Source organism: Mya arenaria, chromosome 7 (assembly GCF_026914265.1).
Source record: "Mya arenaria isolate MELC-2E11 chromosome 7, ASM2691426v1".
Taxonomy (NCBI): domain Eukaryota; kingdom Metazoa; phylum Mollusca; class Bivalvia; order Myida; family Myidae; genus Mya; species Mya arenaria.
Window position 1 is genome coordinate 34,568,452 of NC_069128.1, and position 26,070 is coordinate 34,594,521.

Sequence of the window (26,070 nt, forward strand, 5' to 3'; positions counted from 1 at the left end):
AAACACCTTAACATTTCAACATAAACTAGCATTAGCAGACACAAAGTATATTTAAATGATGAGCATATTTTTTACTGGTAGTCGGTAGCGGTAACGTTCCATGTTTCTAAAATCGATTATTCAAATTTCACTACTGATTATTGCCGACGTAGGCCTTTCCGATCAATTGTCGATTATAATCACCACATTGTTTTTGTGTACCATTAAGGCCCTCTGAAAATATGCGCCTTAATCTCAAAATCTAATGTGCTCTTTGATTACAAGGACATGAACCTAAGGCAATGGGTATTTTGTTTAATTAAGCTACTTAATTGTATTTAGACAAACTACTGCTGGCGCCCCCTTTTTCATACCTTCTGGTCATGTGACCTCTAATGGGTTTTTCTGGGAGCCAATTTCTCACTTCATGCTAGTTATTACATGCACGCTTATCAGACTGGACGCTTGCCATATGTTTAAATTAACCTTGTTTTCCACATTATGGAAGCAAGTAGAAATGTGCATCTTTAAGTTTATAAATGCAGACAACCGTGTTGCACAATGACATGAAATCACAATGTCAAAAAATTGAATTGTTTGGAACGTTGGAAATTTGGTAAGATTATAGGAACATCATGAGCAGTTTCAGCAAAGTTAAAAAATGACCATATTTTAAATGGTCATACTTTCAGCCATAGTGAATGTATGAAAAAAATCAAATAAATTCAACAATTTTTAGAATCATTTGAGATACTACCAATCATGAAACTATGTAATGCACTTGCACTCTGTTATAGTTGTAAAGTCTGAAAAAAAATCGTATTTCCTTAACATTGCAGGAGGTGGCTGTCTGCACTGTTAAAGTGTGCGATGAAGATGTGGCTATAAAGTTCATCACTCTGGAAGCGGATTCTCAGAGGGCCAAGGTGACTCTATGGAGAGAGTCAGAAACATCAGATGTGAGGCCGGGTGACTTCATGACGATCACGGATGTGGTGACTTTAAACCACTATACGGGGAAACCATCCCTTTCCACCACAAACAGATCAACACTGAAGGTAATTTTCGTCAACCATCTTACGATATGCATTTCTGCTGGCTTAAAGGGTGTGAATTGCATGTTTGGGTTTCGATTACCAAAATTTTACATATCTGCCATTAAATGTCATAAAAAGGCATACATATAATTTGTTGCAAATGAGCAGGATTAAATATATGCAAACCAATGAGATAGCTGGCAAAAAAATCAGGTCGTAGATTTTACTATTTCTGTTTGAAAAATTAATGTTTTATGGCTTCAACCATAACTTAACGGTTTAAGAAAAATGTATAAAACATAATGTTTGAACTTAGATATAAAAACCTGCTGACAGAAGATGAGATGAGCAAAAGAGTACGGGAATCACGCGCTTCTTAGCTAGGTACAAAAAGGAAGGAAAATCTTGAGAAGATAGTCACTTGTGGTGAATTCTCAGACTGTTTTATTACGACTCTGAGAAAAAACAGCAAAGCAGTCAATTGAAGACAACATGTTCCCCACATTCAAAGGAGTGCGGCACGATCATCCTGCTCAATAGGAAAGCAAATGTTCATTGTCTTCTTTGATGTGCCCGGTGTTATTCTACTCCATGCCTCTCCGCATCTGTGACTGGTGCTTACAATTCAAATGTAAAGTGATATATATAACAAAATTCATTTTTATCAATATTTAGTCTTGGTTAAATCTGCATAAAACAATGTTTAAAAAAGTTTATGATTAAAGAAATGGGATTGAATAAGTGTTTAATTATGATATTTGGTGAAGTACGCAAAACGCGACAAATGCATTATGTTATAAGCCTCAGTTATGTTCTCCATTTAAGGTTTTGTGGCGTGACTTGTACAGGGTGATGGCATTAAAGAGACCAAAGGCGTTGCATGATAGGTGGATTCTCTACCAGGATAATGCACCAGCACATAGATCATAAGAGGCCCAGACTACCGCGACAATCAACTTGAAGCGGAGATCCTTCCCCGTCCCCTTATTCGCTGGACCTAGCACCATGCGATTTTGCCCTATTTATGAAACTTAAATGCGAACTAAGGTAAACACTTTAATGACTTTCAGGAACTACAGAGTGACGCTCAGACACACCTGTATTCTTACTAGTCCCAGTGGTTCAGTGACATTTACCGGCATATTGTATGTATCATGTCATTTAAAGCTGAAATAGATATTATAGCTAGCTGATGTTTTGTTGAAATATGTTTAAATGTGTTCATTTTATTAAGCAATTCCACAAACTTCTGGCTATACCCTGGTACAACTTTGTGAACATGTAGCTTGTCACTGGCAGTTAATAATGGAGATGTGTAGCAAGTTCCTTATTTTTGTTTAATTATTTTCATACATTAAATCATATAAACAAACAAATGTTGGCATTCACCTCATATTTAATTTTTATCTCAGATGGAGGAAGTCAAATGCAGAGACAATTGGAGAAGTAGCTGCGACTGTGACCAGGTGATCACGGACTGTGGTCATAACATTCCTCAACTTGTAGGTGATCCTGAGAAACCTTTTGAATTGTTCTGTATCTACAACAGTTTTTCAAATAAATGAAGAACATCTTGCAGTACCATCATTTTGCACTTGATGGTATGGTAACATGAAATATGTCATAAATATCTATCATTCAGCTAATCTTTATTATCATTCAATATCTTTTTTAAATTTCAAACAATGTTTCAAAGAATATACTCTGTTACATTTTGTCATTCAAATACACTGAGTCAAGAATTTCCCCACGTGTTAAATACCCTTGGGTAAACTTTTGTTTCAATACCCTTGCATAAACTTTTGTTTCGTAAATTAATTGAAGGTGTGTTTTTTTTCAATGTTAAAAAAAATCTTTCAAATTGTACATGATTTCAATCAAATTATACTTTCAGCAAACAGGCCAGGCCTTGTGCAGTGTAGAGAGTTTGCTGCATCAGATGGTGTAGAGTTTGCATTGCTGAAAAATAATGCAGTTCTCGTACCTGGACTCCCATCGAAGGTCTGCATCAAGGGCATGGTTGTTGAATGACAAACGTACCCGTACGAAATTACGTAATTTAACTATAAGTTCCGGGTGGAGATATTTTCCAGGTGTAGCTTGAATAATATAATGTTTAGTGTTAGAGGTGAAATATGTAAATGAGGTGAGACGGAATTCCGGGCGGAATTTCAGGTTTCGGGCAGATTTTCAGATTTAGCTTGACTTTTAGTTACGGGCGGAATTTCAGATTACGGGCGGAAATTCAGAATGAGGCGGAAATGCGGTTGTGGGCAGAATATTAGATTACCTGTGGAATTTCAGATTCAGTTTACATGCGAAAACTATGAAAAATTAACGGACTGAAAAACAAAGTCAATAACCATACTAAAGCAATTTATTCTGAATTTCAAATATAAATACGCAGAATAATAAAAGCTAAATTATCATATTGGCTATAAAATATAATTCGAGTCACTAGTACACTTCACAATAGAATGAGTACTTCCTTATTGTTCATTAATCTAGTATTTGTCAACTGTTATCGCGCATACATGTTCCTCCTAGTGGTGGCCAGATTTAAATCTACTTCAGAGAACGTCATGGCAGCATTTTCTGTCATATCACATACTCTGAAAATAAGACATTATATTCTTTTATTAAACCGAAAGTATAAACTTTCTTATCATAAGAGAAACGAAAGCTTTTTTTACTCAAAACAACAACAACACACTTATAAAAGTAATATAAGACGAGTGCTATATTGCTTAACTCTGTGTATGGCTACCTAAGTCTTCTGTATATAATTTTGCACAATTATTTGTTAAAGGGTAACCATGAGCCTTTACTTCAGCCTTATGTTTATATTTTAGGCAGTCTACTTGTAATACAGTATCTACCTTCCAGTATTGCCAGTGGACAAGCATATGCTTTCTTGCCTTACCAGGGCGAGGTTTCCCAATACCAGTTCCCCATGGAGTTCGCCAGTTTGGTAATGGTGAACACCTTGTCAATGAGGTCATACATCAAGTTGTCTCCTTTTGCCCCCTTTCGGATAGCAGTGGTACATGTTTCGTTCTATAAACCTCACTGTGAGGTAATAGCCTCACCTGTAAATAAATTGAAACTTTGAAAGTTTTCTTATACTGTATCTTGTAAATAAGGTTTTAATGATTTCCATCTATTGAAATTGTATATTTCAGGTTTATTTGATAGTATTGTATAATTTACACCCCTGAATTGAAACTTGATCTATGGATAACCCTGTAACACATGTCAACAATTACAGAAATAAAGTCATACGTAGCATGCCATTTAAGTTGCATGCCATAGTACAAGGCTGATTGAATTGTATTTCAAATAAATGGTTATTAAAGTCAGTTTAGTTAAGAAAATGTTATTTATCTTTTACAATAGTCATAAACTTCTGAGCATAAGGTTTTATTTGCCATTATAATATCATAACATTATGATTAAACAAACAGGTATAACTAAATTTGGAGTGTTTCTTGCAGCACACTCATTAAGGTAGCAACGACTCTTGAAATAATCGTTTGATTAACGTTCTGATATTTGTATGAACAAAATAAGTAGAGAACATGATTATGTTTTGGGAGGCCAGAAGACATGATGACTGAGCAATATTGAAATGTATTCTTACCACACCAGCGTTGCCTGGGGTTACAGGAGTGGAGATGGTTGGCATGAGTTTTCTTGCGAAGTTGACCTAAGTTGCTCCGATAACTGTAAAAGTTGTTTGATTAATTGCAGCAATCACCTTATAACAATTAAATGATGAGTTATTTTAGCTGTTTACACAATCCATATTTTTTTAGCTCACCTGTCACTTTGTGACAAGGTGAGCTTTTGTGATCGCCTTTTGTCCGGCTTCTGTCGTGCGTAGTGCGTCATGCGTCGTCCGTCAACAATTTACTTAAAAGACATCTCCTCCTTAACCGCTGGGCCAATATTAATAAAACTTCATAGGGATATTCCTTGGGTGGTCTTCTATCAAAGTTGTTCAAAGAATTCAATTCCATGCAGAACTCTGGTTGCCATGGCAACCACAAGGAAAAACTTTAAATTTTTTAATCTTCTTCTCCCAAACCACAAGGCTTAGGCCTTTGATATATGGTAGGTAGGATCACCAAATGGTCCTCTACCAAGATTGTTCAAATTATGGCCCTTGGGTCAAAATTGGCCCCGCCCCGGGAGGTCATGGGTTTTATCTATATGTTTATAGTGAAAACTTAAAAAATCTTCTCCTCTGAACTTACTTGGCCTAGAGCTTAGATATTTGGCATGATTCATCGTCTAGTGGACCTCTACAAAGTTTGTTCAAATAATGGCCCTGTGGTCAAAATTGGCCCTGCCCTGGGGGGTCATGGGTTTTCTCTATATGTTTATAGTTAAAACTTAAAAAATCTTCTCCTCTGAACTTACTTGGCCTAGAGCTTAGATATTTGGCATGCTTCATCGTCTAGTCTTGGCCTAGAGCTTAGATATTTGGCATGCTTCATCGTCTAGTGGACCTCTACAAAGATTGTTCAAATTATGGCCTTGTGTTCAAAATTGGCCCCACCCCGGGGGGTCATGGGTTTTCTCTATATGTTTATAGTGAAAACTTAAAAAATCTTCTCCTCTGAACTTACTTGGCCTAGAGCTTAGATATTTGGCATGATTCATCGTCTAGTGGACCTCTACAAAGTTTGTTCAAATTATTGCCCTTGGGTCAAAATTGGCCCCGCCCCGGGGGGTTAGGGTATTCTCTATATGTTTATAGTTAAAACTTCAAAAATCGTCTTCTCTGAACTTACTTGGCCTAGAGCTTAGATATTTGGCATGATTCATCGTCTAGTGGACCTTTACAAAGTGTGTTCAAATTATGGCCCTCGGGTCAAAATTGGCCCCGCCCCGGGGGGTCATGGGTTTTCATTATATGTTTATAGTTAAAACTTCAAAAATCTTCTCCTCTGAACTTACTTGGACTAGAGCTTATATATTTGGCATGCTTCATCGTCTAGTGGACCTTTACAAAGTTTGTTCAAATTATGGCCTTGGGGTCAAAATTGGCCCCGCCCCGGGGGGTCATGGGTTTTCTCTATATGTTTATAGTGAAAACTTCAAAAATCTTCTCCTTTGAACTTACTTGGACTAGAGCTTAGATATTTGGCATGATTCATCGTCTAGTGGACCTTTACAAAGATTGTTCAAATTATGGCCTTGGGGTCAAAATTTGCCCCGCCCCGGGGGGTCATGGGTTTTCTCTATATGTTTATAGTGAAAACTTAAGAAATCTTCTCCTCTGAACTTACTTGGCCTAGAGCTTAGATATTTGGCATGATTCATCGTCTAGTGGACCTCTACAAAATTTGTTCAAATAATGGCCCTGGGGTCATATTGGCCACACCCCGGGGCTGATGGGTTTTCTCTATATGTGTTAAAAATCTTCTCCGAACTCACAAAGACAAGTAACGTCTTAATTTAAACTGGATAACATTTTTAGTACACATACCAATTTTCAATATGGGCACATACAACAATTAATAAAAAATATACATATATAGATACACACGTAAAATCAAGTAGTGACAAGAGCTTAGATATTTGGCATGATATATCATCTAGTTGACTTGTACCAATATTGTTCAATCTTTGGCCCTGGGGTCAAAAAATGGCCCCACCCGGGCGGTCATGGGTTTCCTTATATATGTATATGATGAAAACTTAAAAAATCTTCTTCTCCGAAACCAAAAGGCGAAGGCCTTAGATATTTGGTATGAAGCATCGTTTATTGGACCACTATTAAGATTGTTCAAACTTTAGCCCTGGGGTCAAAATTGGCCATGCCCCGTGTTCATAGGCTTAGATTTTCAATATTTGTATATAATAGAAGCATGAAAAAAAATTCTCTCCGAAAAAACAAGGACTAGAGCTATTTGGCATAATACATCATTAAGTGGACCTCTACCTTTATTGTCCAAACTTTGGCATTGGGGTTAAAAAATGACCCAGACTTCTAAAAAACCTTAACTACTTTGAACCATCCAGATTTCTTATCAAACCAATGTGCAATATATGACAGGTGAGCGATTCAGGGCCATTTGGCCCTCTTGTTAATATAACTGCTCTCATTTATAACCTTATTTTAACATGAATTACATCTTTATGAAACATATATGGTACATTAATTAATTAAGCACTTTAGAGGTTTAATCGAGAAAGCCATTACCTTTGCTGTGAAATTTGTTGATGGAGATGCAGTCGAATTCTGCGTGTGAAAGTGGCTGCTGAAATATCAAGAAGAACACATGTGTAATGCAGTTATTTCTGTTTAATAAATATATTAATTTAAAGATTGTTTTTAAAATTAAGACTAAAACCGTTATTCCAGCATAATGCAGAACTTCATTAACATTTTGTTGTTTAAACGAACATATTAAAATTAATATATGTGAACTCGGTAGATTCTGGTAAGCTTCATTACGATAACATAATGCTGATATCTTTTTTTCGTTGCACAAATGAACTTCTTTGTGAAGTTTAATGATTGCAAGAATGCTTTTCGGGTGAAAATTATGTAACAAGGCAAATAATAAGGTAATATGGTTGTAATAAACATAGTATTGATACCCAACAAAATATTTTGTAAAGCATAAACTAAGCATTCTTAATAGCATCGAACTTACTCGATGTAAATAAAACAAAATAGTAGTAAAAGTGAGAACAGAGAAAAACAATTTCAAAACCAGTACTGGTAAAACGAGAAATAGAAAAGTTACCTCCATCTTGATGATTATCCGCCAGTCTCACACAGCATATATATGTATATTATTTCGCGATTCAAAATTTGTAAGACACCTCAAGTCCGAGTTATTCTTATCAATCACGGCTAATGTTCCATCTGTTGGTCAATACACACAGCCATACGTTTTAAATATAACGTTACTCACGCAAGTTCAAATGTTTTTTTGGTAAAAGTCTAGTTATCCATTATTCGAAAGCGCGGTACATGTATGTATCAGTAATGGTTTCCGTGTGGGCATCTTGTGAAACACATGACTGGAATAAATAAAGGTTAAGGTTCTCAAAGGGAAATCCGACCAGATTTGTGCATGATAAGGCGAGCATTTATAAACAGCTGGATCTTGTACCCCATTGATAGCCCATGAGGCTTATCAGTGAGTCAAATATTGTAGCACAGTATTGTACATGATGACCACCAGTCGAGTGGAAATCAATTATTTATAGCCGACTGGGCTAAGTTTAGTTCAATTGCTATATTAATTGGTTGATGTTATAATGTCCCAATTAATGTCATAAGTAACATTTTAAGTAGACTTTAAAGTTCATAAAAGCTGAGTTTATATCATGGGGTCATGTGTTTTTTCTTTTGTGTTTGACTTCCCTTTTTATGCCCCCGAAGGTTGGCATATTAAAATCGCACCGTCCATTCGTCCGGCTCAGTAACTTTCCCTTGTATGGACAGATTTTAAAATAACTTGCCACATGTGTTCCACATACCAAGATGACGTGTGCCGTGCAAGACTCGTGTCTCTACCTCAAAGGTCAAGGTCACCCTTAGTGTTTATTCACAATGGAGTGCTGCATATAAGGACATAGAGTATAGGTTGTCGTGTCCGGGCTGTAACTTTCTCTTGTATGGACAGATTTTAAAATGACTTGCCACATGTGTACCACATACCAAGACGACGTGTCGTGTGCAAGACCCGTGTCCCTACCTCAAAGGTCAAGGTCACACTTAGTGTTTATTCACAATGGAGTGCTGCATATAAGGACATAGAGTATAGGTTGTCGTGTCCGGGCTGTAACTTTTTCTTGTATGGACAGATTTTAAAATAACTTGCTACATGTGTTCCACATACGAAGATGACGTGTCGTGTGCAAGACCCATGTCCCTACCTCTAAGGTGAAAGATACACTAAGTGTTTATTCATAAGGGAATTCTGAATATAAGGACATAACAGTGTAGGTTGTCAAGTATGGGTGGTATTTTTTTATGTTCAGAGGCAATTTAAAATAACTTGCCATATGTATTTGACACGTAAAGGCAAGATCAACTTTTCATGTACTGACCTTGTTCGTAGGTCAATGTCACATTCAGGGGCATTCGTCACACACTGTGACAGCTCTTGTTATTTTTATTTTTGTTGCATATTTTATAATTTTATAATACATGGAGTATGCGGTGTTCAGATGAAAGCAGGGAAATGTTTAGCTTTTAACTCACTATTTGAAATCTAAATGATAAAGAGAACAAAAACATTTCAATAATTTTCATGACTTTCAAATAATTTAGGCTAAGTTCGAAATTACGCTCCACTAAAATGCTTAAGTAGGATATTCTGTCCCAAAGGTTTCATAGAAAAAACGAAGTACGAAATTCCGTGTCACACAAATGTTAAAGTATATAAATACGCCCGTAATTTGTTAATGCCTGGAACTTTCAATATTTTTACGCCCAGAATCCACTAGAAACTTGTACGGATATCGGGCGGAATAATGATTCGGGCGTCCATTCTCCAGGCGGAATTCACCGATTCCGTGCCAATTCCGCCCCTTTATTTTGTACGGGTATTTGCATGACAAAATAAGGGAATTCTGCCAAATGGACTTAATCAAGGACATAGTTTGCCCCAAACATTCTCAACCAAGGCAATACACACACAGCATACCCGATATTACATTTGAGAGCTATTTGTTCTGACAAGTGTCTGCTATTTGGAAATTAGTATCAGAAATAAAATCATTATGGTCCTCATTGATTGAAATCTGTTTAAACTAATGATAGTCCCAATCTTTAAGTAGTCTGCAGTGTCATGCAAAACATGTACAGTTTTGAAATATGTATTAAGTCTTGCCAAGGAAACATTTTCCTTTGTTATTTACTGTTTTACTGTATCTAGTTAAGTAACTACATGACATATATATATGGATACAGTACATTCAGTATGTGGCAGTCTATAAATGTTTAAATTTGTTATAAGCCTAAGGTTTCCCAAGCATATTATCTTGAACTTTGAGAATTTAAAAAGTACATAAATTTCTAATCTGACAGCCTATACCAAACTTGTTTAAGAAATCTCTTAAATATCTTTTATCTTTAATATGTTAGATATTATATTGCTTTATATTGTGGTTGTCATGGTAACATTTAATTTTCATTATGTACATAAATATTTTATTGTAATGTATCTTCCAGGAATGTCGTTAACAGACCACCTGTCCAGATCAAGACCGTGTAGTTCTTGGCCAGTGTAACAGTGTAACCCAGAAGGGAGACAAGTTCAAGTCTGGGTCGGTGCAGCATGTACATCCCCCTGTCTCTTCCAGATCTTTGACAGGGAAGGTTGCTAAAGAGGTAAACAATACATATGTATGATGATGACTTTGTTCTATTACAGGTAAAGACACTGGCTTCTGCAGATATTTCACCTCTCCAAGAACTTTGGTAACACGGGCGAGAGATACAGTTCCCGCAAATGACCGAGTCACCGCACTGAATGAGGATTACTTAGCACGTCGTGCAAATCAAAAGCGTGTGGCTCTCTGACCCGAGGAACCGAAAATGGAATTTGTGGTGAGTTACATCTGATGATGATGATGATGATGATGATGATGATGATGATGATGATAATGTTGATGAAGATGATGATGATGATGATGATGATGATGGTGATGATGATGATGATGATGATTTCAGTGGGACAGCATTGCCATCCCAGAGGGATTCAGTCGTAACGACATTATCATTGAGGACAGGCCGCATCTTTGGAACCGTGTTTCACGTTGTGTATGTGAATGGAACATTCAAGGTATGTTGACATTGTCTTGCTTCAATGTTTTTTCAGTGCATGCGGCTTCCTTTTGTAATGTTGTTGACAACAAAGTACCATACCAGTTTATTAGAACATCTTTTGAATGGAGACAACGTAAAATATGGTGTATAAAATTTCATTGCATTTTCAATCGAGACTGTTTTAAAGTGAAAGGCAGGGTTAGTATGAAATATGTAGTAAAATTGGCTGTGGTCTCACATCTGATATAGAGAAAGCCTTTGGAGGTCATGACCATTTTTCAATTGTTCTAAACTCTTTAATTATACAAATATCGGGTTGAAATTTGGCCAGTGCTTAACCATAGAATATTGATGTTTGGGTTTAAAATTTGAAAATATAATATGACACAATATAAATTAATAATATATAATTTTCTTATATATATTTTGACATTTTAACTAAATCTACTTTCACTGTCAAATTAGTGTGTGGAAATAGTTCCAAAGGCTGGTAATTAATAGAAGAAATAGCTTCACTTTCAATTCTGAAGTAGAAATGAAGGGATTTAAAAACAACAACAAAAAACGTTAAATTGATCAATGAAAAAGCATGACCAACTGGCAAATAGCAGCTGCATATAAATAGATACTTTCATGCAGAGTCAAATAAGGTGTTGGCACACAACGAAATGCTTCCAGGTCGTTACGTACCCCTTCAAGAAGTTCTTAAAACAAATGTTCCTCCCCATTCAGGTAGCATTTGATGATGTGTACATTGAATTATTGTATGTATTTTCAAGTTTACACATAATTTATATCATATTTGAAGATAATTACGTGGTTTTGAAATATATTTTTGCAGGATCTCTTTCTTGGGTGGATGGATTCAGAGTTGACCCCAGAGATGCGGCCTTGATTGTGGCACATGGATGTTATTGATGGTGACTGTAAAGAATTGAAGATAGCAGAAAAACAAAACTATCTTGATATGGCTTTCTGGTGTTAAATCATCAGACAAGGTGTTCATTATTTGTGGAAAAATAGTGTCATAGCTCTAATCTATTCTGCAAAATCATAATAAAGTGGTGAACTTGAGTGATTTTACATAGAACAAGAAGGGCATTTTCGTTGTGATCCGACACCTAGAAGTGAAAACCAGATTTTGGAATATCTCAGCTTATATGCAGTCTACAGTGATGAAATGTCACACAAAAGGTCCTTGGGTATAGGCACTTATTATCTAACAGGATTTTATCAAGGTTTGTGTAATTTGAATTTTATTTAAATTTTAAAATTTTAACATTTGATTTGTCTGCCCCTGACTAAATGCTTAATTTCTTGGTCTTTTGACTGTTGTCTGCAACTTCAAAACCTGACATTAGGGAACAGGACATATTTTTCTTATATTTTAGCCAGTTTAAATGCAATTTAAGTTGTATTTATCAATAATTCAGGTAAAAAATGACATCATTTCCATTTATGACCTGATAGATATTTGCTGATTTGCTTTATGTCATGCATAGGTTTATTGAAGAGTGTCATGGACAGCTGAAACTTTTCAGGTTAAGAATGTATTGTGTGGGCCGGCTTTGTGAACAAAACCACAAGGCAGCTATGGTAAGTTGTGCCAAGATATCCTTGGGACCCCCCCCCCATTCCCTCAGACACACAATGCAATTTGTGTTTTGCTGATCATCCATTTGCAGATTTAGATGTTTTACCCCAACAGGCCCAATGTTTAGGTTTAGGTAATCAAAACTAGTCTTTGTTTTGATGCAAACATCTTCATTTTGGACTAAAAACAACATTTCTTTTTTAATTGCAGTTTCTGTTTGGGACATTAAAGTAAAGCCAGCAGCCGTCTACTAGACTGCAAGATTCATCTCTTCATAACGGATGTCATAGCTTTCCAGGTAGGTGTGCAATGATTGATTAATTGATTAATTGATTGATTGATTGATTGATTGATTGATTGATTGATTGATTGATTGATTGATTGATTGATTGATTAATTGATTGATTGATTGATTAAGGGGGTTGTGTAAGTGATTAAGTGTGAGGCCATAACTCGAAGACTGTTGGGCTGTGAAGGTGTGTGAGTGTGTTCATGCACTTTCACATTTTCCGTCTCAGTCAGCATACAGGCCCGTCTTCAGACATGCTGCCATGAATGTGGGGGTATTTAAAGTCATTTCTTACTTCCTGTGTTGATTTATTGGTGTTTGATTAAATTTACACTGCCATGTTACTGAGTAACTCTTTGAATTTGGGCCTCAATCATAAAGCTAGAGCTTGGCATATTCTTATACAAATTTCTGCAGATTTCCTCCCTTAAAAAATATGCCTGTCTCAAGTCTACGCTTTGTTAATTTTTTTATCAGCTTTCTGATACTTTTTGTTAATTTGAGATCTTTATGAGGCCACTTTCAAGTAACAAGATTCTCAGGATGTGCACTGGGTGACAAAGGCTGCCCAGTAAAATGTTTTTCTTTTTTCTGGAGAGATATTTCTAGTGAATTGCCCAGTTGCAGTGGTGTTGACGCCACAGAACCAGCACAGCTCCATGACAGAGATACATGTTTCGGCATTGTTGTCAGTACTGCTGTTTTGGAGTCCTCCCAATTTTTGTGTGGAAATGTCATCTGGCACACTCAAAACTGCCTGTCTAGAGAGGCGTATTTCCAGCATAGCTTACAGAAGTGCATGGCCATTTTCTGTCATTTTCAGATATACTAGCTGTCTTGTGTATCGGGCAGAAATGCAGAGTGGTACTACCAGTTACCTAAGCCACCATTCCCCTCACAGACAAAAGGCTCATTGGGTAGGTCCCTGCAGTTTACAGCAAAGCTTTCAATTGTAGCCCTACAAACTTCAGATAAGCAATAAATTTGGGCTTCAAGATATCTATGCTCTTCAGTATAAGTTCATACTTAGTTTGAGCGAAACTCACAATTTCAGCATCAAAATCCAGGTTAAGATCCCAATCTGAGCCTTGTCACCTTCAATATACTTAGGTTAAGATTAAGCTACAAACGTGTTCACTACCATTGACAGATAAGAATTTTCACAATTTGATCATGAATGCGTTATCCCAGATTTACTACCTCTTCTTGCAGATTCTGCCGAGGGCGTAGCTCTGGTGCACTGGGCCGATTTTCCAGCCATGTGGAATCTACATTTCCAGCTGAACTGGGACTGGGACTTCAATATCAGACTCCCTAGCAGCATGTGAGATTTTGAGTATTTATTTCCAGGCTGGTATTCTCAACCAGACTTCATTCCTTTAATCTTTCCTTTCCTCATTTTTTAAAAAAAGTACCTCAAGTCTTTCAATGAAATCACAACTGTGACACCTTTGGAGACTAGATATAAATCAAGGAACCATAATGTGTAGTAAGACTTTTGGGTGCCTTAAAATCAGATTAGTAAAAAGGATTCTCATGGTTTATAAGAGGCCTTCAACTTGGACTTTACATTATTTACTAAGAGCAGATTAAGAATGTAAGAAGGGGGGGATACAGATGAGAGAGTAAAGAGTATTTCATTAGCCTAGGTATATTTGTTTTTATTTGATCACCATTTTGAAGGAAATTATTGTATTTTTACAATTTATGCTAAAAATAGTTCAACTTTCATAACTTTTGCGGTTTTTTCATGATTCCAATTTAGAAATGCGTTACTTTTTTTAATGAAAATTCCAAGTTTTTCTATAATAAAGCTCTTAAAATCACATTTTAATTGATGTGAAGGGACCAAGTCAGGGATTAGGAACAAGTATGACACAAGCACTGTTACATGTTCTTTACTTCATGTAAATCTATATATTATCTATGGTGAAACATCAAATTTAGTCTGATCTCCATTTCTCAGAAAATGTAGCTGTCCGAGGGCCTAATTTCCACCAATGAGTATCACTGTCTTTAAATTGCTGTTGCGGTACAGTTTTAAATAGCAAAAGGAAAAAAGTGTATTTATTTCTGAGATATGCACTAAAAAGTTAGGAAAAGTAAAAGTTTTTAATATATAAAGAAAAGTAAAGTTTTGCATAAAGGTGTCCGCACACAACAAAATGCTCCCAGGACGAAATGATACAGAACCAGCCAAATAATGCCTGACCGGTAACATGGGTAATATGTGAATGCCAACATCGGGTAATTTGTTAGTATTTCAAGATTGTGTTTATGATTTGGGAAATCATATCCAAACTGAAGCATAATATTAGTAAGCTTGGTTAAGCTCATTTATACTGTTTGTTCAATTCCTGAAGGAATTTCTCTCATACTGTTTGACGTTTCTGGCCGAGGCTTTGAGATTTTATTATTTACTAATGAAACTGATGATTTGTCTGGGTCAATGGTCTGTTTGTGGATCTATTTGCAAATTATGTTTGCTCTTTTAAGTAAACATTACAGACAAAGCAAATTCTATAAGCAATAACAGAGAACTTACTATACGAGGTGCAGTCAAAAAGTTCCCGGACTGGTTATATATTGCACAATTTTGACGTCGGACTATGACGATTCTTGTCACACATAAATCCTAACGAAATTTTTACATTTTGCTATAAAAATTAATAACATATTATCCATATTTTAATTGAAAAATATGTTTATTATAACATATAACCTACGCTACGGATCACTTTGAATTATTAACGACTACCAAATTGTCTTCACTGCTATTAACGCTAGATATGCAACATTTTGGTGCTGTTTTATCGGATAAATTTATATGACACCAACGGAAACATATAAATTTATGAATCCGGACGATGGATTAAGGAAATGTTCCAGGACACTCGTTTTTGATTGGCACAAGCGTTTCCAGGACGGTCGTGACGACGTAAGTGACAATAAGAGGAGCGGTTGACAACAGGATAGTGGCAGTATCGACAGAGTGCAGCGTGTCATTTCCGAAGATCGACGGAAATCGATCGACGATATAGCAGATAGTGTTGGATTAAGCCATGGAAATGTATATAACATCTTGACAAAGGACTTGGGAATGAAAAAAGTATGCGCAAGATGGGTGCCACGCCTTTTGACAGAAGAAATGATGAAAACCAGGATAGAAGCATCTGAGAAATTTCTACAGCGCTGGAGAAAGGAGGGTGGTCGATTCTTAAGTCGTATCATAACCACGGATGAAACCTGGGTGAACTTTTATGACCCTGAAACGAAGAGGGAGTCAATGGTATGGAAAAGACGATCTTTGCCTCCTCCTAAAAAAGCGAGGCGATCCAAATCATCAAAGAAAATAATGTATATTTTCTTCATGGACAGCCAGGGAATGCTCCTGCAACATGCAGTACCTAGCGACCAGTCAGTCAATAAAGATTACTATCAAAAAGTAAGTTACATCAACATCAATTATGATCACAAATACTATTATAAAATTTAATGTTTAATTCTTATTGATTCCAGGCATTTCGTTTAATATGATTTGGGTTCATATTGAGTATGTTTGTGACATTTTAGGTTGGGCAGAGACATCTCACGAACGCATTGAGAAAGAAACGTCCGGACTGCAAAATTGAAAATTTGATCTTTCATCAAGACAACGCTCCTGCACATCGGGCTGAAGACACGTTACTAACAATAGACTTTTTGGGCTATGAAAGACTGCAACATCTGCTGTATAGTCCCGACCTTGCGCCAATGGACTTTTGTGTGTTTCCGAGATTAAAGGCCGACTTATGAGGTCGCAGATTTGAAAGTGAAGATGAAATGAAATTTGCCGTCAGGTCGGCAATAAGAAGCTACGAAAAGGAGTGGTACGCAGATATTTTTGAGAAGTGGGTAGATCGACACAGAAAATGTATTGAATTTCAAGGGCAATACTTTGAAAAGCATTCACTAGCACACAAGAGCCTACGTTGACGTAATTACATTAATGAACGTTAACAGTACGTCATTTCCGTACGAAGTGATCCGTACGGTGTGAGATATGTTTATTTGCAGTGTAAAAAATGATTGTTTTATGTATGATTAAAAAGTAATTTATGTACAGTCCTCTAGAAAAATGTTTTTGCTTTATTTCGGTGCAATTTAATTTTTCCTAATAAAAAAACTGACAACAGTACAAAGGCAGTCCAGGAACTTTTTGACTGCACCTCGTACATGATGCAAAATGATTATGTCTTATTAAGTGTGCATCAGATATTCTGAATAACATCTAACTTTAACAATCACAGCAACACAAAGGTATCCTTTTTTTGAAGAAATATTGCTGCCTTTTATTATTCATTAATTGATACATGACTGAACTATCAATTGTTCATACAAATTCATTTATTCTGTTTTATACATTGAACTTGACATTTATCAAGGCAATAGAAATAAAACTTGTGCTGGTTGCTATTAAGATTAGAGCTAAAATACTTCCGTCATGCATTAAAAAACACCTAAATACACCCAAAATGCCTTAAAACACTAACTTATTGTTTATTTCTATAGGCATGCTGGTTGCTGAAGCCATGGAGGTGTTTCCAAGGACAATAACCTTTGCTGGTCAAAACATGGTCTAGACTATGGAATTCCATACTTGCTCTCAGGCAAGGATTTACTGAGAAAGGAATACCGTCTTCATGTAAGAAGAAATTCTAAGCATGTCTGGTTTTGATTCTCTAAAAATGCATCATACTTAAACAGTAGTAGAATAAGCTGTGGCCTTTTCCCAGCGAGTAGTCACGCAATCTGAATCCACAAGATGTTTTCAGCTCTGAATCAAATATTTCAGAAAAATGAAGATTTTAGTCAACTCTGTAGTACTTGTTTGTGTGTAAATGATTAAAAAAGTGAGATTTATGGCAAATCAGTTATGATTTAATTATAGACAATGGGCAAGTGCTGTATTCTAAAATTTATGCCAAATTTAGCCTTCAAAACAGATACTAAAGTAAAAATAAAAATTGGCATATGATAATATTGTCATCTCTGCATTTCCTTCATCATGTAGTCATCTCACATGTGCAGTTGTCATGATGTGTAACATGCATATATATTGCAGGTTTGTGAAAGTGGTGCTTGTTCTGTATCTTCTAAAAAAGGAAGGCAGTGGGAAATGATGGGTGAAACCTGGTTCATTTGTTCAACAACGATTCCGATATAATATATATAAGGTAAATCAAACAGCTTTCCGGTTTAGGCATCAAAATTCAAGTTACGATCCAAGACCAAACCTTTTTCTCCTTAAGAGTAATTCAATTCAGATGTTTAACTGTAACCTACATCCATGTTCACTATGATGGATAAAAACTATTATAATGATGGATAAAAACTATTATAATGATGGAAAAAAACTATTATAATGGTGGATAAAAACTATTATAATGGTGGATAAAAACTATGGATAAAAACTATTATAATGATGGATAAAAACTATTATAATGATGGATAAGAACTATGGATAAGACTGAAACGAAAGAACTAGTGGAAAAGGTAAGTATACGTTTTAGGTAGTAGTATGTTCAAGAAGAAATTGGGCTTTAGTGTTAGGACGTGAAAGTGTGTGTGTGTGTGTGCCTGCTGCTTCACATATTCTCAGCTTATCAGACCATCATCAGACATTGTGGACTAAAAACAACTGGATAGAATTGGATTGAACTTCATACAACGGTAGAGCATAATAAGAGGAAGTGCCATGTACAATAACCATAACTCTATTCTTGCTTATTACTGAGTAATTGCCCTTTGTTTCTTTTTTTGTCTGGAGTATAACTTGAAAAGTACTGGATGGAATTCATTAGAACTTCATACAATTGTGAAGCAGAATGAGAGGAAGTGCAGTGTTCAAGAACCATAACTCTACTTTTGCTAATTACTGAGTTATTGCCCTTTATTTGTTTTTTTTGCTGTCAATTTTTTTCCAGACATTAACTTGCAAACTACTATATGGAATTTATTAAAACTTCATACAATGGTAGAGCACAATGAGAGGAAGTGCAGTGCACAAGAACCATAACTATATTTCAGCCAATTACAGAGTTATGGCCTTTAATACTTTTTTCTTGTCCCGAGCATATCTTATTAACTATTGGATGGAATTTAATAAAGCTTCATACACTGATAGATCATAATGAGAGGAAGTGCAGTGTACAGGAACCTCAATTCTATTTCAGCTAATTGCAGAGTTACTGCCCTTTGTAAAGTATTGGATGGAATTTAATAAAACTTCATACAGTGATAGATCATAATGAGAGGAAGTGCAGTGTATAGGAACCGCAATTCTATTCCAGCCAATTACAGAGTTATTGCCCTTTGTTACTTTTTTCTTGTCCGGAGCATAACTTGAAATCTAATGGATGGAATGTAATAAAACTGTATATGGTACAGCACAATGAGAAGGAGTTCAGTGTACATGAATCATTACACTATTTTAGCAAATTACAATGACAATAGTCCATAAAATAAAGTTGTCATTTATAGGTTTGCTTTCCAAATAGTTGACTGCACAGTGCCGGATGAATGTGGTGGTTTTGTCTTTGCGCAAAATATAGCTGGGAATGGGCCTACCAAGAGTCCCTTGGGTGCGGGGGAATTTGGCAGGGATTTTACCATTTGTTCGTCCTCGCAGGGCGGAGATTTTAGCCAGGGTTTGCTTGACCGGAAGTCAAAGTCCCTGCTATTCCCCGGACCTGGGGGGGGGGGGGGGCGTGGTTACAATTGACTTGAAAGCCTTTAGTGAATGTCCTTATGAAAATACGATTTTTAGTAATTACATCAACCAGGTATAGTGGACATTTTTTAGTAATCCAATTCCTTAATAACTTAGCATAAATTTGTTATTGTTTGCAACAGGTTGGAGATGGGGATGATGACAGACCAGCCAGCCGAACTTAAATTGGAGTAGACATCATGTGGTAATTTATTAGTATTTCACATTCACTTTATGAAAATGTATCCAAACAGTAGCGGGTTTGAATCTTTTAAGTTTATCTTTTCTGTTTGTTTCATTCCTAAATAACATTGTTTCATGCTGGTTGTAAATTATTTCCAGTCATGGCCATGAGATTATATCATTTTCTAATGAAACAACAACCTCTGCGTGTTTGTCAATTTTGTGAAACTATTTTGTTTGCTTTTTTATAAATTTCAGGTTTTTGACTTATCCCTCAATACTTCTTAATACATATCAACATTTTGTAAAAGCACAAATGTATTGGTTCTTTTTTTATAGCCACCTGGTTGCTGAAGCTCGAGAGGACCTTTATGGACAAAAAATCCTGTTCAAGATAGTTCTGTCTGGAATTCCATACCACCTCCAGAGAATGGAAAATGTCTTCAAGAAAGAAGAGATTCTAAGCAAGTGCATTTCTGACTCCTCCAAAATGCTTCTTTGTAGTCAATTACCTTGGAGTTGTTTAATACTCATTGCAAAATATTCAAACATAATATATTTCATCTATTTTGTCTTGATCTTTGAATCTGTCAAATTACACTATGACTATCATTATGTGACTATATCAACGTTATCAACGTTGATGTCATTTGATGTTGACGTCATTTACTGTTCATTATATACATACAACCTGATGAAGGCCGAATGGCCGAAACATTGTTTCATAAATAAATAATTTGTGTTAAAGTTGGACTTCTTTAATTATCACCATATGTGACTATATCAAATTTATGACTAGATAAAGAATTGTGTATGCCTCAAATGATTGTTAACTGGTTTACCTTCACAGTAGTAGTTAGTACTTTTATTCTGTTAAAACATTGCATTTATGTTATTCGCAGATTCTGATGTGCCAGCAGCCTGATGTGGTCAAACAATTTGAAACTGGATGCAGCACAGAATCCCATATTTCAAGAGAATGCAGATGTTAGTCACCCCTGTCAAACTTGTTTGTGTGTAAATAATACAAAATGTGACATTTACAGCAAATATGTAATAATTGAGTAACATATAGACAATTGCAAAACTCTGTTCTGTTAATTTTTGTGCCATATTAAGCATTTAAAACCAGTCAGTTTTTGCTGGTTTGTTCGGTTTCTTTTATTCATGATTTTTTCAAGAAGAAATCAGTTTGGTGTATAGTAGTTATGGTGTTTTAACTATCAATGAATCCAAGATCAGTGTATGTTGTTGAATTGATATACATGTATATGTTAAACATTAAAGATCCAGCTGTCAGTACAGAAAACATTGATTGTGCTTTCGAGAACACTGAATTTTATCAACATAATTGGACACTGTACATATTGCAAGCATTATTTCAGATAAATCTATATAAATTAATAGTAGATAACTGTAGCCTTAATTTGTGCATATTAACATATGTGAATTATTTAATAGCCTCATGATGTCATTCTGTATAAATTATATAATATAATCATTTTAATTGTTTCAATTGTTTTCAAATGAATAAATGGTTTTGGAACTGAAATTTGGTCTTGCTCTATTGGCTGGTACACTCAACAAATATAAAAAAATATATGAAATAGTGCTTAGTGAGCTCAGCTGACAGTTTTTCACTGAGTTCTTATTTGGGTGTGTTCCAACAATACCACTGACTTGATTACTTTTATTGTATATTTTATATAGGTGCTAAATTTAGAATATATTTTCAGCTCTGTTGAATGTTGATTGTAATTGCAATTTATCATTTCTTTTAGATCACCCTATGGGTTAAACATAATGTGAGGGTTAGAAGTCATTTGTTTGTAATTACACCTTGATAAGTTTAAACTTTAATGTACTGGGTCTTGAAAGTCCCATGATATGAGCAATTGGTTTTGACTATATTCATGCATCATTTAGAATAAACCTCATAAGAGGTCATAACATATTGGGCCTTTAAAAGTTAGAAAATTTTAACATTAATTTATTCATACAATTTTATTTCCCATCAGATGTACGAGGGTTGTTCGTAAAGTTCGTGGACAAGTGGTATAATGTTATTAAATTAACAAATTTTTTAATAAAATGCATATCATTTTAAATATACATTCCAATAAAAGTAAAACAATGAACAATGTATCAAAATATAAACGTTTCTGAAAGAAATTTATTTTTAAAGAAACCTAGTATAGACGGTACGGAGCACTTTGAGGTCTTAACAAAACGTGAAACAAAAGCGCTCACTTTTAACGCAATTAAACGAGAATTTGGCGCCAAATTATGTCAACGTGTTGAAAACATATTTTATGACGTCATATCCGTCTTCATCAGAAATATTGACGTCATTACTCGACATTTGAATTTTTAACGACATCAACACACATAGGTAGTGAGCGTGCTCAGCCATAATCATGGATACGACGTTAAGGACGGAACAACGTTCCGTTATTAAACATTGTGCTGCAACGGGAATGACACCAACAGAAACCCTGAAGTTTATGGAGCGTGGTTCTGTGAAATGTTGCAGAAGTCTTGTGTTTAAATGGCATAAGCGATTCAGAGACGGTGAAATCAGCGTGGATGATTCTCCAAGAACGGGCCGGCCATCTAGGACTGAACAAGACATAGCATGGGTCAGAGATATTTTACAAACTGATCGCAGAAAAACCGTTTCGGGAAATAAGTGATATCACTGGAATTTGTGCAAATGTTGTTTATCGGACCATAACACAGGACCTAGGTATGCGGAAAGTTTGTGCACGATGGATGCCCTGGCTACTTAACGATGAGCAGAAAGGAAAAAGAATCAGCGTTTCAAGTGCCTTTTTGGACTGTTTTTAACGCCAGGGTGATGCCTTCCTGAAACGTATAGTGACAATGGACGAGACCTGACTTTATTTATATGAACCCGAATCCAAACAGCAATCAATGGTATGGAAACACCCGACCTCACCACCACCAAAGAAGGCGAAAGTCTGCAGGTCTGCTAAGAAATTCAAGTATATTTTCTTCATGGATTCTGAAGGTATGATCCTACAGCACCAGGTACCGGAAGGGAAAACTGTCAATGCCGCGTATTATCAGAAGGTATTTAAAAAAATTATTTTTTTAAACCAATTTATATCTAATTAAATAGATTTAATAAAAAAGAATTTTAAACAACATTTCACAATTAATCATTTAACAAGGAACGGATCATTACCCGCACGAAAACTTGTCCTACGGCTTCACATTAATTTGTTTATTTTCAGGTAATACGCAGGGACTTCTAAAACGCCTACCGGAAGAAGCGGCCTCAGGTGAATATCGATGATATCATGTATCACCAGGACAACGCACCTTCACACAGAGCGGCCGATACACTGCTGACTATTGATTTCCTTGGCTTTGAACGTTTGGAGCATGCACCCTATAGTCCCGATTGCGCCCCCATGGACTTTGCTGTTTTTCCACGACTTAAGGGGGATTTACGTGGACAACGATTCACTGATATGAAGGAACTCGCCCTGGTCGTACGATCTACAGTTGCTTCATATGACAAATCATGGTACCGTGACATTTACAAGAAATGGGTAGATCGTCACAACAAGTGCATGAACTGCAGGGGAGAATATTTTGAAAAAATGTAATGTGACGTTAAATGTTGGCGTTTTTACGTCAAAGTGCTCCGTGGCTGTGATAGGGTATACCTTAAAGCCGCTGTAAAATTGTTTATGTTCTATGTATTTTGACACGTGTTAGTGTTTCCAGTGCGGAATTAAATGTATTTTTTGACTGTATCATTATATTTTCTCTATCTAAACATACTAATAATATTTAAATGTTGTCCACGAACTTTACGAACAGCCCTCGTAAAAAACAACAATCTTTTTATCAAAAAGCAAGACCAATAGGTCACTGTTGGTGATCTGTAAAAAAATACATGTGTTGCTGCATATTTAACTGTCACAGGTCTTTTGGTTTATACCTGATTTTAGCAAAGCTGTTTACAATATTCATTAATTGAAATTTAAATAATTTTGATCATTGGACATGATGTTTAATATATGACAAATTATGTTTGTCAGATTTGTCATTGCAAACACAAATTATTTTAAAGTTTATTGAAAGCATCGGTTTGATAATTCTGTAATTAAAGCAGAATTGTGTTTGCCCTTAAAATCTAAACAACACAAAAAAAGAATTGTTCATAATTAACATTTTGTAACTTTTTGGCGGGGGTGGGGTGTACGTTTTTGTAACAAACAAATACGAATATATTCTGTATTCTTACTGAGATATTTTGCAGACAATTTGCCAGAGCTGCTTGGCTACATATTGTTCATATACAATCATAATTATTAGTAATTGATTAAATGTTTTGCCATGTTTTACCATCATATTTAAATAAAGTTTTGCCCATTCAATTCTTGTTAAAATTATAATTACCCCTGCTTGTAATATACTTCAGTGCAACATTATTGATATGTGATCATTTTTAGCTTGACTATTCGAAGAATGAGGGCTATCCTAGTCACCCGAGTGTCAGCATCTGAGCATTACCACTTATGTTAAAGTTTGCGTACCACCTCAAATATTTTCAAAGTCCATTGACATACTGTTTTGAAACTTCGCACGCTTGTTCACCATCATGCCCCCAACCTGTACACAGAAGGAGGACACTGTATCAAACATTTTGACAGAATTATTCCCCTTTTTTACTTAGAATTTACATGTAAGTTTGCGTACCTCCTCCATTGACATCTGGCTTTGAAACTTTGTTCACCATCATGCCCCCAGCCTGTACACAGGTGGAGGTAACTCTGACAAAATTATGCCCCTTTTTCAACTTGCAATTTATGTTAAAGTTTGCTTACCACCTCAAATATTTTCCAATTCAATTTATGTAAATATCTCAGCACATCATGTATTGCATTGAAATCTAATATAACAGTGATCAATGCATGTTTCGGTCCATACACCGAAAAGCGGCAAAAATAGTCGAGCGCGCTGTCTCTGTGAAAGCTCTTGTTTTCTGTTTGTAACATATTCCTCAAATGCGTTTGTGTACTTGATCTCAAATACATAGTAGCTTTATTTAAGTTAATTAAGAAGAATTACTCTAAACTTCATATAAAATATAAAGTAATGCATTATATATAATGTATACACTATTATTGAAGATTGTTGCGTATACACTAAATAAATTGCTAACAGTAACAGAACTGCTTGTTATTTAAAAAGTTTTATTAACATATACATTTTTTTTTCCCTTTTACTCCTAGTATGTTTCACTTAGTCATTAAGTAAACTTGAAGTGTCGGGCAATAGCACTTCAAGCCCGTAGAGGCAGTGCCTTAGTTCATATTATTAGACACCTGAACAGTGCAGTGAGCTTCTCACTATTTATTTCCAGGCTAGTTAACACTTCCAGAAGTCCAGCCAGAATTTTGCATAAAATACCACTGTGACAGCATTGGAGACCAGGTACTAATTGTGGTCCCATTATGTATAGAAAGTCATTTTAATGCTTTATTATGAGATAAGTCATGATTCTTATTGAGAGGTCTTGTGAATCTCATTCTTCACTGGGGGTATTAGGTCAGATTCAATGTGTCAGAGGGATTTAGAGATGAGCAGGTAAATATGGTTTTAGGATTTTTTCCTTTTCTTATGTCACAATTTTTAAGTTTATGATTATAAATAAAAAATATATGCTAAAAATAAATCAAATTGGATAACTGCTTCATTTTTTTATTATATTCTAATACGGAAGTGCCTGATTTGTATTTTAATTTAAAGATTTTTATCATTAAGCTCCAAAATCTTTTATTGGAGTGTAGGGACTAAATCAGGGATAAGGAACAAGAATAACACATAGACTATAACATGTTTTTATTTCATGTAAAAATACTATTTATTTCATGTAAATATATTTTTCATATCTGGAGAAACATCAGATTTAGTCGGATCTCCATTTCTCAGAAAATGTAGCTTAACAGTCTGAGGACCTATTCCACCAATGAGTATGACACTGTCTTTAAATTGCTGTTGTGGTACAATTTCTCATAGCAAATGAAAAAAAGAGTAGTTTGTTGTTAGATACACACTTGAAGAGTTAGGAAATGTAATGGTTTTCAATTTATAAAGAAATAAAGCTTTGCGTAAAGGTGTTGGCCCACAATGAAATGCTTCCGGGCCATAGTACCCCTTCAAATAGTTCTTAGAAAAAATGTTTCTTCCCATTCAGGTGGTATTTGATGGTTTGACATTGTATTTTTGTATGTATTTCAAGTTTACACATGATTTATATCATGTATGAAAATAATTATGTGATTTTGAATAATATTTTGCAGGACCTCTTTCTTGGATGGATGGATTCAGAGATGACCAGAGAATGCATTGCGGCCATTACTGTGGCACATGGACATTATAGATAGTGACGTTAAAGAA

General features: G+C 35.5%; 3 long non-coding RNA genes across 4 annotated transcripts; all 3 read left to right on the top strand.

Moving 5' to 3' along the window:
* Positions 1-842: 842 nt before the first annotated feature.
* LOC128241825 (uncharacterized) lies at positions 843-2,029 on the top strand. The gene is made up of 3 exons (XR_008262488.1): positions 843-1,037; positions 1,333-1,647; positions 1,842-2,029. It is a non-coding gene; the product is annotated as an uncharacterized LOC128241825 (long non-coding RNA).
* A 373-nt stretch (positions 2,030-2,402) lies between these two features.
* Positions 2,403-13,611, top strand: LOC128241823 (uncharacterized). 2 transcript variants are annotated; one of them, XR_008262486.1, is made up of 7 exons: positions 2,403-2,518; positions 2,911-3,017; positions 10,219-10,596; positions 10,720-10,831; positions 11,657-12,053; positions 12,620-12,707; positions 13,522-13,611. It is a non-coding gene; the product is annotated as an uncharacterized LOC128241823 (long non-coding RNA). The 2 variants fall into 2 exon arrangements; XR_008262487.1 differs by having other exon boundaries at positions 2,413-2,518; positions 10,421-10,596.
* Positions 13,612-13,909: 298 nt separating this feature from the next.
* LOC128241826 (uncharacterized) lies at positions 13,910-20,079 on the top strand. The gene is made up of 5 exons (XR_008262489.1): positions 13,910-14,022; positions 17,250-17,382; positions 17,803-17,914; positions 19,593-19,654; positions 19,972-20,079. It is a non-coding gene; the product is annotated as an uncharacterized LOC128241826 (long non-coding RNA).
* Positions 20,080-26,070: the final 5,991 nt, after the last annotated feature.